The 13,357-nt window shown below is 49.8% G+C and overlaps 1 protein-coding gene across 5 annotated transcripts in view; it reads right to left on the bottom strand.

The window, feature by feature from the left end:
* AUTS2 (activator of transcription and developmental regulator AUTS2) overlaps positions 1-13,357 on the bottom strand; it is a 1,158,197-nt gene that overhangs the window by 82,259 nt on the left and 1,062,581 nt on the right. The gene's annotated exons all lie outside the window — the stretch shown is intronic.

Below are 13,357 nucleotides of genomic sequence, written 5' to 3'. Positions count from 1 at the left end.
CACTAAAAAGTGCTGACTAGCACTTGCAGAAATTAATTTAAAAATTCATCCTATGACCCCCAAGATCCCTGTTCCTTCTAGTAACCAGGATGACCTTGGTGTTGAAACAGAAGCCAGCTGACCTGGCCCACAACCCAACACTATGCCTGCCATCAGCATTATATCCTTTCCATTTTCCAGAAATCCTGTCTGCTAATTATTACAGTGGCTTGAGGAAAGTGAAATAAGCCTGTTTAAACAGCAAGAGTAAAGCCAATGTAAATTATACACTCATTGTGCTGGAAAATAAACACAAAGTTGGTTTGGAGGGAAGGTGGCAATGTTGCAGAAGCACGGACTATTTCTAGAACTTCTAGAAAATTTAAACAATTGAACTGAAAATCGGCATCCCCACCATATAATTTGAAGATGGATCTGCATTTAAAGTTATAATGGCAATGTTTGTTTCTGCTATTTTTGCTATGCAACCCTTGTAAATCACTTGTCTTTCACACTTTATACACAGAGACCCATGTTTTGACAAAGCAAAGCATAGAATGTTGAATAAATATAGAGGGAACTATAAAAGAAATAGGGGGAGGGCTTATCTGAATTATAGCATATTCTGACTCTGGGGCTGGCTTTTGGGGACAAAGAAGATACTCAATTTAGCCTTTCTGTGCTATATTGATGAAAAAGAGATATTTTTGTGTATATCTGGCGAATATGTTCTAGTTCTCGATGCAAATGATACAGAGAGACATAAAATATTTTTATTATGAGGATTTTTTCCCTTTCTTTTCCTTCTAAGCTTCCTCCTGTAGGGGTGTTTCGGAAAATTAATGGATCAAGGGAAAAGAGGAATGGATGAGTAAAACAAGTGTGGGACTGCACATACATTTACGCATAAACAGTTTAAAATAAATCCTAGATAGCTTTTTAAAAATTTTTGCAGGAATAAAAAATATGCCAGAGGCCTTCCTGACATCTTAAAGATAATTATATTAAATTGTATATGATAATAGCTTTTTGTAAAAATAAGCCGCCAAAAAAAGTGTGGCATGGGGAAGGAAACAAGGTATCCATTAAACAAATTAAAAAGATTGTTATAAAGGCAAAAATGACAGGAATAGTGTCGTTACATTGTGATACCAAGTGAGGTTTCTAGGAATGGGAGTTTCTCCTGCTAAAAACGGAAGAGAGAAAAGTATTTCACCATTCTTGAGTGGAAAAAAGCATCTCTTAGTTCAAACCGGAAGGGCTCTGCTAAATTCATGGCTGAAAAAAGATTCCAGCTGATATATTTAAAAGAAAAAAAAAAGCCCATGAATGAAATCATTTTAAAACTGAAATAATCCTTGCAGATATGGGGATTGCTTATTAAGAGGAGTCTAATGGGCCCAAAGAAACAGGAAAACAAACGACTGTACCCCAAATGCAGAAAACACGGGTAAGGAAAGGAAATGGCTCCCGACTGAGTTTTTATTTGCACTTGGGCTGTGTGTGTGTGTGCGCGTGTGTGTGTGTCTGTGTGACAGAGAGTGAGAGAGAGATCAAATAGGACAGAGCTGCAGGTGAACAGGCCCTTTGGTTTTCTGAAACACCTCCTTGGGGCTACCGCCTTTGTCGGCTCCACTGGGCTCCACAGCACAACCTATTCTCAAGGAGGCGGCTAAGTGATCCTACTATCTGAAGTGAACTTAGAGGATGTGATTATTATGATGCCAACCAGTAAGTTATTAAGGAAGTAAGTCTGACAGGATATTCGGAGAGGCTTAGGAGCTTGCCTTCTAATAAAAGCTTTCTGAGCCCTTTAATTTTCTGAAACATGCCACAAAGCCTGAAAGGCTGCCTCTTACAACTGGGGGAGGAAGGGGCCCTCTCAATAAGGCCTCCGCAGAAAAACACCCCAAAGAAAACGACTGCAGTGGGACGCTGGCTCATCGTAAAAGGATTCTGGATCCCTTCTTTCTCCCACCCAGGTGGTTGAAACTATGGCGGACCACTGTCCTGAAAAGTCAGAAAAGAGCTTCTTGGCGAAAGTCTAAAGTGGAAACTACAAGAAAATTCTTTACATTTCCTCCATGAACTTTCCAAATTCTTCTTCTCCCTTTAAGCATTTGTGCAAATTATTTAGCTCCTTGGGTCTTAATCTTCAGGACGTTTTCTTTTTCAGGGCTTTTAGGGGAAAAGTCTGCAATTCCTTGCATTCCCTGGGCCATTTTTCTGGCCTTTTTTTTTTTTTTTTTTTTCTTTTTTTTTTTTTTTTCACCAAGAACGTCTAATGGAAACATGGTGAGCGGAGAGTTAGCAGACTAGTGGAGCTTTCCCGTCTGTCCCCCCCCCTTTTTTTAAACACGGGGGTACCTTTACACGCTAAGGACTTCTAGATTTTACCCTCATTTCGTTTCCTCCCCCTGGCTCGGTTTTGGAGGGTGAGGGCGGGAAGTGGCTGCAACTAAAAATGACAGAAAAACAAAGCTCTCTCTTGGCTTTTTATTGGGGGGGGGTAGATTTTTTTTTTAATACTAAAAAATTATTAGAGGCCGTAGTTGGTGTTTAGAGAAAAGTTAATAAGTCAAACAGATTGGAGGAAAGAGCGCGTAGAATGAGACAACGAATAAAAGCCTTCCGTGCAGACGGGGGTGGGACGCGGCCGCTCGGGTTCGGGGGCCACCCTCATTCCCTTCGGCCGCAGATCCCGGGGAGCCCTCCGCACCCGCACCTCGGGAAGAGGGCACTTCCCAACAAGAAACGAAAAGCCTCCTCGAAACTTAAGCGCGAGTTCTTTCAGCAGCTGCCGCCGAGCCCGAGCCCAGACCTCCTCTGGCTTCCCTGGGCACCGCGTGCCGGCCGGGATCCCGACCTCCGAGCGGCAGCGCCACGCCGCTCCACGGTCTCCGGGCCGAGCAGGCGGTGGGCCCCGGCCCCGGGTCAGCGGAGCCCCTCGGGACGGGAGGCGCCGGGCCGGCGGAGGGCTCCCCCCCCTCCCCGGCCCTCCTGGGCACGACAGCGTCGCCGCTCTCCGGCCGAGGTCGGCCGGCCCACGGAGGAAACTACAAAGGCGGGTGACCGGGCCGCGGAGGGGGGGGGGAGGGAGGGCGGAGGGAGGAGGGGTGACGAAGGGGGGCCCGGGCGCGCCAGACGCGAGGCGCCCGCCCCTGCCACCCCTGCCTGCGGGCCCGGCCGCCGCAACAAAGACCCCCGACCCGGCCGCCTCCCTTCCGAGCGGGGGCGGCGAGCGAGGGAGCCGCGCCCCCCGGGGCTGCATTACCTGGTTGCAAAGGGTTAAGCGGTCCTGTCAGCCCCAAGTTCATGGTTTGGTTCCTTAGCAGGACTCACGATGGGGGATCGGCAGAGACCAGGGTAAAAACCAGCCAAACACACGAAGAGAAAACGCCCAACTCCGACCGGGCTGCGTCCGCAAGTCTCTCCTCGGTTCCTCGCGAAAGTCTGAAAGCGGATGCACGGGACCCAAATCCGTACGAGAGCAGCAGCCGACGGCGGCCGAGCGCCAGCGCCGCGCACACATCCAGCGCGGCCGAGGCCGGGCGCGGGCGGCGGGCGGCTGGGGGAGCGCCCCGTCCGCGCCCGCCCGTTGCCTCCGGGCCGCTCCTGCGGCGCGCGGGTCGGCCGGGCACGGCGGGGACCCGAGCAGCGTTCCCGGGCGGGCCGGCGGCCGGGTGAGGCGGAGAGGAGCGGCCCGAGCCGCGGCCGCGGCGCGCGGAGCGCGGAGCTAAGAGCGAGGCGGCGGCGGCGGCGACAGGACAAAGGAGACCATGTGCGGAGGGAGGGAGGAGGGAGAGGGAGGAGGAGGAGGAGGAGGAGGAGGGCGCGCGGCGGCGGCGGCGGCGGCGGCGGTTTCTCCCCGGCGGCCGCCTCGGGCTCCCGGACTGCCGGTCCCGCCTCTCCAGCAGCGCCGCGGCCCGACTGGTCCTGGTCCCGCCGCCGCCGCCGAGGCGCTGGAGGCCGACGCTCCGGGAGTCTTTATTCGGGGCCGATCTCTCCGGGCGCGGCGCCGGAGGGCTGCAGCGGCCGGGGCGCCGGGCGGGCTGCGCGGGGCCGACGGCGCCTCCTGGCCGGAGCTCGCGGGCGGAGGGCGGGCGGCGGGGAGCGCCCGGGGCTGGCTGGGCTCCCGCCCGCGCTCCGCTCGCGGGCGCCTGCCTCTCCCGCCGGCTCCCAGCTCAAGTGAACTCCATCGGCGGCCGCCGCCGGCGCCGCGGGCTCCCAGGCTGGACGGGTGGCAGGAGGGGGCGGCGGCGGCGGCACGGGGGCCCCTCGCTCCGGACTTCGCTCCCCGACTGCGCCGAGCGCGCCTCCTCCAGACGCTCGCAGCTCTCGGAGCGGGACTTCCTCGGCGCGCCGAGCCCGAGCCGCCGGTGCCACCGCCCCTCCTCCGTCCCGCCCCACGCGCCCCGCCCCTCACCGCCCCTCCTCTCGGCCCCGGCGCCGGGTCGGCCCCGCGGGGGCGCAATCCCCGGGCGCGACATCGACAGCTGTCGCTCCCCCCCCCCACCCGCGCCTCAGGCCCTGGGTCCCCACGGCTGCCTGCCCCGCGGGCGGGCGCCGCAGGAACTGCAACGCTCCTCGCCCTCCCCGCAGTCGCCGCTTCCAATATCGCGCCGCGGCAGGGAAAGGCCACTAGGCCCGCAGCCTGGGGTTGGACTGGGACTAGGCCAGTCTCCAGTGAAGAACTGGCTCTCTGGGGGTTGTGAGGGCTTGCCGACAAAGTGATGTATTAAGTAAACCGTCCGGCACACAGTAGGTGCTCAATACAGAATAGTAAGTACGCTGTTGAAAATGAAGGGGGGGTCAGAGTCTAGCATTAGAACAAAAAGGTTTTCATCTAACCTCACTCCTACCATGATCACAGACTAAATGCAGTTGGTTAGGTCCTAGGGACAATCGAGCCCATGAACGGGCCATTTACAGACACCCCCCCCCCGGAACCCCTTATTCTTGAAATCCACTGACACTTGTATGCCTCACAGCCACAAAAGTGGAGCCGGTCGGTTCCCAGGTCCACCAGATGTACGGAAGGGATGAAGGCGATACCACAGTCTCACTAAATGGGCAGCAATTACTATCACTCTATCATTTATCACCACTGTGTACTCCAGTGGGTTGGGTCTGGAAAGGAGGGTGTGGGGGCTCAATGCCCATGAACTTGGCGCTGGGTGGATTCCCCTGTGCAACCCACTTCTGCCAGAGCATACCCAGCTCCCTTCTGTCTAGCCTGGTAGCCCCTCTGCAGAATTCTAGCCTCCTTACCGGCTCTCTTGACCACGGAGGCCCTGAAAAGGTACTAGGCCATACATGGGGGTGGGGAGACCCTCTGCAAACATCTGGAGTTTTAACTCCATGTCTGCAGCTTGCCGGGGCAGGAAAAGCTGCTGTGATTTTCCCAGCACGAGGGAAAAGAAAGGGACAAGCAAGGCCTAGCACACACCCGGGAGGGTTCTAGGGTGGAGTGGGCGCACGAGGGGGGAGCGAGGGCAGCTTACAGGTCCCGATGTCCCTGCTGGTGCCACTGTTACCTGGAGTGCAGCAGAGCAGAGAGGGAGGAACAGGGCTTGGGAGAGACGTACATCACATACAAATGCCATGGAGACTGGCTTAAAGCAATAAGGTCCCTTCCTCACCTCTTTGAAGTTCAACATCCATCACAGTTTGATTTCATGGCGCTCCTGAAAAACCTCTCAAGGGAGAAAGGGGGGGGGGTGCTTGCTGGATGGTGTGTTTTTCTTTAACCTCTATACACAAGGAATTTTAGAAATAAGGGGGTCTCTTCTCTCTCTAGCCTTACCACCTCCCCAACTGGTAGCACTATGTGGTGTTTCTAAAGACTTTTTTTTTTTTTTTAAAGATAGGTAATAGCCATTTTTCTCCACCTCTACCCCCAAAGAAGTCAGAATGAAGGGTGCCTGGGCCAAAGACAGAAGTTTGGACTTGGATTTTCCAGTTGCTTATAAGATGTCACAAAACCCAGCTGAGGCCCTCAGGCTAGGGGCATTCATTCTGAAGCTGTTTCTGCAGTAAGAAGATAGCTCAGAGGCAAACATTAAATTTTCAGGGAAAGACATTAAAATGTTGTTTCTTTTGGAGCAATCGGAATGGGACGGTTTTCTTGTCTTGTTGCTCTAATAAAATCAATATTACAGGGAAGAGATTGCCAGAGCTCCTGCCAGGTCCCCCACAGGGTAAACAGAGATGCACAAAAGCGTGGGGAAACTTAGCTGACCAACAAAAACAAGCACTTAGCCCTCCACAGAGCTTTTATCTGGCAGCCTTTCTGACACTTCAAGATGCCTTGCATTAGATCGTCATTTCTGATTATCAAGATTAGATCTCAGAAAAGCCTGGGATAAATCTGCATGTGTCCCCGTCTTTTGATGATTTGTAATCAGGAGGAACGTGGAAATGCCAATGGCCCAGCCTCTAGAGAACGCACAGAACTGCCGTGTGCATGCTGTATCCATATTTGGCCCCCCGGCACCCGCCTGTGACCCTGGCCCCGCCAGGCCACCACCACCACCTGGCTGGCTCCCTTCCTCAGCCTCTCCCCAGACATGTGGATGACACCGTTCTGATTGGTTTCCAGGTTGTTCTATCCCCCCTCCTTTCTGGAAGGGCAGGGATCAATGTCAACATTGAAAAGGAAGAGGTACAGGACAGCGGCAGAAGTACGAAGAAGGAAGAAGGAAAGGAAAAAGAATGATCACCTGGGGTGGCTGGATCCCGGTCAGACGTCTGACTTTCAAGAATCCAGATTCATCATGTGGTGGTGGTGGTAGTTGTTTTTCCTTGAGAAACTTAGCTTCCCTTTATTGTCATTTTCATCTAAAGGTGGCTGGCAGGGGCGCCTGGGTGGCTCAGTCGGCGGTAAAGCGTCCGACTCTTGGTTTTGGCTCAGGTCCTGATCTCCAGGAGACTGAGCCCTGAGTTGGGCTCCAAGCTCAGTGGGGAGTCGCCTTGAGATTCTCTCTCCCCCTGTGCCCCTCCCCCCAACTTGTGCACACGCTCTCTCCCTAAAATAAATAAATCTTTAAAAAAAGAAAAAAGGCTGGCAGCCACTATATTATATTCAGAAGGTTTAACATACCAAGCACTCATGGCTTCTTAACATCACTTTCCCCCCATGAGCCAGATCTAAGGGGGGCAAGTCTTTCAAGGTGGGTACCCCAACAACGAAGCAGATAACAAGAATATGGAGCCAACGGTCTTTCCAGCATTAGCTCAATTATTTCAGAAACAAAGCTGAATTTACAGCCAAACTTAAAAACAAACAAACACAGACTAATCCCAAGCGAAATGAAAATTTGGAGTCCTCTTTCTCAAGTCTCAAAATATAGCTAAAGATTTGTTTTTAAACTAATGGCAGCTCTCCTAAATCAATGTAAAATGGCAAAGTTTTGAAGCTTAAAATGTGATTTGATCCAATTTGTATCACAAATGACCAGACTGAGATTAAACATTTTTTTGGTAAAATATTTCATATAAATTCTGGCCTTCTGTGGAGCACGGTGACTCTTGGGGGTGGGGTGGAGGGAGTTTAAGAAAAAGAGGAAGTCTTTACGAAAATGGCCTCAAGCTTCTATATTTTATTTATTTATTTTTAGTAAACTCTATGCCCAGTGTGGGTCTCAAACTCACAATCCCAAGATCTAGAGTCACACACTACACTGACTGAGCCAGACAGGCGCCCTTCGAGCTTCTGTGTTTTAAATTACGTGGTATAAGAAGACCACTAAAGACGAGTGATAACACATGATTCTGTCTTCAAATGGCCTTGGGAAAGAAATCACCCCACCTGCGTTATTTCTGTGTTTCTAGGAGCTTGATCTTTTCAAATTCTAAAGCTCTTCAAGCGTTGGAAATACAAGTTTCTATCCATTCTTTGGGTAGAGGTTAAGAGCCAGCATCTGGTTGACATCATGACCCTGTTGTTTCTGAGCCAGGAGACCCTGGGAAATATCTCTTTACTCTCCATGACTTAGTTTCTTCATCTTCATCTGAGGTATGGGGACAACAGTACCCATACGTTCAGGGTATCTGTCCGTAACGACACCTGTCACTTAGTAAGTGGCTGTGTGTGTTGATTCTCGTGATTGAAGATGGCACTCTTTTTTGGTTCCTGGGGAGGTCAACAAAACCAAAGTATATTCTAGTCCGGCCCCAATGGCCATTCTACTGGCCATGCCTTCTACTGGATTCTTTCGACGCGAACCACCACACTGATAATGAGAACCACCATGAGAAGCACCACCTGAACATCAAAAATGACACCAGTCCTAGAAAACACACCACCTGTATTAGGGAGCCCCACTCACACAGGCAAACAGTCTTTTCAGATGGAGACCGGATAGCTTGGGTCACTAAGAAGGCTGGTGGGTTGGGAACAATGTGGATCTTCTTGATAGATGACAAAATCCAATCTTGAGTCAAGCAAAACGCTATACGAGTTCACCAGGCTTCAAGATGTAATCCACCTCCTAATGGTGAGAGCTTCAACTTCTTCAAACATAAAATAGCGTTCATCCTAATTATGTCATTTTGATGTGCTGAATTGTAATTTCTGACTTAAACAGGCCTACACTGTGATCTGTGCCTACAGGAATGGTTTCTTACTGGTGCAAAGGCATGTTTTGCTTTTTCTGTTCCTTTTCTTTGTGGGGGATACCCACCAACTCTGAATGCGATTTTAAATTCGGCCATGGAGGACTAGGTCTCGCACATCTTTATTCACGCCAGAGCAGAGTAGCAGTATAAGGAACAGAAAGGAGCCTGGAGAGCTCAGCCCTTATCTATTTGTCACCATATAATGCTAGCATATTCCCTGTGATATGCCTTCTTTCCAAACCGACCTGGTTTCTTGTGGACATAATTCACATCTTGGAATTTGTGGACCTGTCTGGTACCCAGCGTAGTACTGGGAGGCCTCCCTCAATAGCCATCTGACGAGAGAGAATGAATAGGTGGCTGAGGTTTTCGCAGCCTGCTGGTAAGGCTGGGGGCACCTGACAAGCGTGGAGGTACCTGATGAAGTGGAGGGGAGACTCAGGGCAGAGGACACCGCTGAGAAGCCCAGAGGGACTTTTGGTTTGCCCCGGGGGGTAGGGTGGGGGGGCTGCTCCTTCCCAATGGCAGGCGACCAAGAGTCCTCGCTTGGAGAACTGAAGTCAACAGGTTGCTCACTACCGGGAAGCAGGAAACGGCCCTGTTGCCAACACTGTCCTGTTTCCCACCTCTGTTGACTCCTGACATTACGCCTTCTGTGATGTCCAGCCCAGATTAAAACTCTTTCTGGGTCCTAGGGATTTGTCCTGCACTGGCCAATTCATTTTAAACTGTAGATCATGATTGCCTTCCCTAGTGATGCATGGCTAGTCAACCTCGGGTGGCCCTAAGCCCCTCCTCTCTGTGCCCCCCCACCCCTTCTGCATAGGCAATTTTAAAATGGAAGCTTCATTACTTATCACTCTGAAAGGAGGCTACACTATCTCATGCTCTTACTGTTGTAAAGCAAAAGCCTCTACCATTATATGCCTGTGTTGCTACAGTTGATCATGGAGCTGCAACAAGAGGGAAGTAAATAAACCGAACTGGGTTAGTTTATGATGCATACTATTGAGACGCAGGGGGGAATAAATATTTTCCAAGTGTAGAAGTCAAGAAAAAGAATTTTACTTTCAAACTTCACAGTGCACTATAAACTACAAAGGGAAAAAAGTATAAGGCCCATAAACTATCTCTTACTTAACCACCAAATCTACATTAAAATATTAATATTCAGAATCTGACAATGCCACAAAGAAAGGCAATGAAAAATAAAAATAAATCCAGCCTCTGCTCATGTCGCCCAGGGGCATCTCATTTTTTGCTGAAGAGCATGAGATACGGATTCTGAGGCTGGGCCTTCCTGGCTCTCACCTGTGCTTTGGTCACCCCTTGGTGACACCATTCCATATTGGCAGGGGCTTGTCATCTGAGGTCTAGAGACCTGATCTGATATGGAGTTAAGGTTCTAACAAGTGTGTCCAGGACCTTCTTCATTCTTTACTGTACCATGTTCTGCCAACTGCGTGACAGGGTGAGTCTTGATTCCTCACTCCCTAGGCCAAATCTGGAATTCCACATACCCTCAGGGCTGGAATATGTCAGTTCTAGATCAAAGTCAAAATAAATTCAGATACCTACAATCTAGAGAGGTTCCAAGATCCAAAGGGTCATGGTCAGGCTGTCTCGGCTGCACTAACAGAGGCAGGATATGCGAGTAGTTGACCTTCAGAGGTTTTGTAGTTTGAAAGGTGACAGACACCCTATATTAAGGTCATCTGCAAAAGTAGTGTGAGAAATGCTGGCCGACCACATGTCAGCATTTCTTTCCCTACAACCTTCTCTCAAGGGGTTTGCTCTTTTGCCCTGGAAAAATGTAACCTAGGGTATCGATAATCTTTAGTACCCCGGAAATTCTATTCTTCCACGTCTACTAATACACATGGACCTAACAAAGCTTTCGTGCTTTCATTTCAGCTGCATTTGGTACTATCCTGATGGTCCAAATATTTATTTGCAGAAATTCTTGTTAGGCAAGAACACAACATGTGCTTCTACTGTTTCAGTGACTCATACAGTTGCTGGGGTACTATGTGGGCAGCTAGAATAGCAAAGAATTCCCTTGGTTTAGCTTCCCTGAAAACATTCCTGTTGATGAATGTTTCTGATTTTCACCCTTACTCTGGTCTTAGCTGTTTTTCCGGCCCCTTGCGTACTGTCAGCATGGAGTGGAGAAGTCTGACGTGGCCATTACAGTAGGACTCTATCTCTGTGGCTTTATGAATCAAATGAGCAGGCTTTGGGAATGGTCAAGGGGCTGTGCAAACACCAGCTGCTGGGATCACATACTGCTGTTACTTAGGGTAAGGGCAAGCCTGCACGCCTACCAAGACCCATTAATTCCGCTCTGGTCCTGTATAATCTCCAATTATAGACCTCTGCTGCAAATTAATTAAATCAGCAATTGCTTCTGCTCCAAACTACAGGTTATCTTGAGGGTTTCCTTAGGGAAATACATTCAAGACAATGTCTGACATGTATTACCTGTTTCTTGGCTCACCTCTGGACACGGTCATTCCTTTAGGGGCTTACATTTTGGAGAGCAAAGATTCAATCCCCTTAAACGCCAGGACTGTGCCCTAACACCCCCACCCCGACCCCATCATCATTCTTAACATCTACTGCAGAATGCCTTATGTGTGGTAGATGGTCAAGAAACAGTGGTTAGATCAATGAGTTAATGAATGAATGACCACATCTCTGCCAACTAAAAGAATGAAGACATTATCTCAAAAATAAACCATAAAGACTTTTCCACAAACTGCCACCAGTTTGGGATTTCACAGAACACAGAAACCCTCCATTGTAAGGAAAACATGAGAACACACGTAAATTCTCTTGAAAATTGATTATTGATCAATCTGCCAATCGTTGCGGTAGCTACACTCTACATTTGGCCTCTAATACGTCTGTATGTGCATGCTCTTCTCCCACGAGAAGGTGGAGTTTACATCCTCTATCCCGGAATATGGGCTGGACCTGCAACTCTCTTGACCAGTGGAACACAAAGGAAGTAATGTTCTGGAGCTTCAGGGCTCAGGTGTTAAGAAGGCCTGGCAGCTTCTGCTTCTTTCCTCTTGACACCCAGTCACCATGTTGTGAGGAAGCCCAAGCAGACCCGCATGGAGAATTCAGGCCTCAGGACCAAAGACCTAGTTGAGTTCCCAGCCAAGGGCCTGTAACAACTTGCCAACCATGTGGATAAACATCGTGGGTTTGGCTCCCCCAACCCAGCTGGGCTTGCCTTAGCCGAGGCCATGTGGAACAGAGAAAAAGTATCTCTGTAGAGCCCTGACCGATTGGCAAAACTGAGAACAAAACATAAATGAGTTTTAAGTTATTAAATTTGTAGTTTATTATAAAGCAATAGGTCAGTGAGACAACCACCTAGGTCACTCCCAACGTTCAGAAAAAGGAAGCAGGTGAGAACATGGCAGGATGAGATGCACCACAAGCATCACTTTTGCTTTCTTGCCTCTGTGAGGGAATGACAGGGACCCTGAGGTTAGAGGAGGAAGGTGACTGAAATAAAGATAAATAATGTCAACGCAAAAATCCTGAAATCAGAAAAACCTTGGCCAAAATATGGAAAAGTTTTCCATTTGATAAAGCAGAAGAAAACGTAACATGACGATGTTAATGAAAGAATAAATCTGATCTCTCCCCTTCCTTTTGGAGGCTGCGAATGTTTGCAAAACTAAAAAGTCTTTCGTAATCCCTTCTTTTATCTAAAACAGATTGCAGTTTTAAGCACTGCCTCATGAAACTGCAGGTTCAAAGGAACCTGAAACCGAATTAGCATAAAATCTGGAATTCTCATTTCCACCAAATGCACAGCTGCCATCTGACAGCTCTTCTGTGATTTCTGGTTTCAAATAGAAACTGAAAGTAGCTGAGGTGGCACAGGCCAGGGCTCCGTGCACCCATGCTCGCTCCCTTCCACGAACTCACACGTTCCAGAGTCTCCCTAGAACCTGCGATCTGAGATGCCCCCGTCGTGTGGCTGTGTGCCCGACAAACCAGCGGGGAAGCGGGGACAGTTGGTAAGGAAGGCAGGTTGGGGGTTGTTCACATGATAGAAAGACTTTGCTACCACTTTCAGGGGTGTGAAATATTTATAAGTAAATTCACACAAATCAGAGTGAATCTGCTGGGGCGCGGCGGGGGGGGGAGGGAGAACACCCTTTCCCAGTTTTTACCTCACAAATGCCAAGAAACCCACACTCCAGACACTGCAGTCTAACCACCAGCACACATGCTGATTCCCTTCCATGATTCACTGAACATTTCCGGAGCTTCCTCTTTAGGTAATGACAACTCTATGCCACTACATTTAATTCTGGAAAACCCAAGGGGGGTGGCTTTGCCTCCTGCTGAAATATCATCACCCCTGGGACAAAAAAGTCACACTTCTTTTATAGAAAAGGGGGAAAAATAATATGTATCCTATCCCCCTGAGGAGTACAGGTGCCGGGAGAGGATTTTCTCACCCCCTCGTAGAGAGGGTGGATTTGCCCTGAGCTGTCCCAAACTTCCTCCTCTGATCCCCCTATGATCAAGTGCATGAATTCAAGTGACAGCTGGTGGGGCTACGACCATAGCACATGAAAAGCAGGCTGCAGCCACACAGGAAGGAGAAGCACGGGCTGCCCTCCCTTCCTTGCGTGCCTCTCCGTCCACTGCGCCCCACTCAGAGGCCATCTGCTCCCTCCCGAAGTCGGCCGTAGCTGTGGCCGGCGTGGTGTGGCACGGAATTCACAGG

This window comes from Callorhinus ursinus, unplaced genomic scaffold (genome assembly GCF_003265705.2).
Source record: "Callorhinus ursinus isolate GAN/ISIS: 27379988/994484 unplaced genomic scaffold, GSC_fseal_2.0 scaffold55, whole genome shotgun sequence".
Taxonomy (NCBI): domain Eukaryota; kingdom Metazoa; phylum Chordata; class Mammalia; order Carnivora; family Otariidae; genus Callorhinus; species Callorhinus ursinus.
This window is presented reverse-complemented; position numbering and strand designations above follow the sequence as displayed.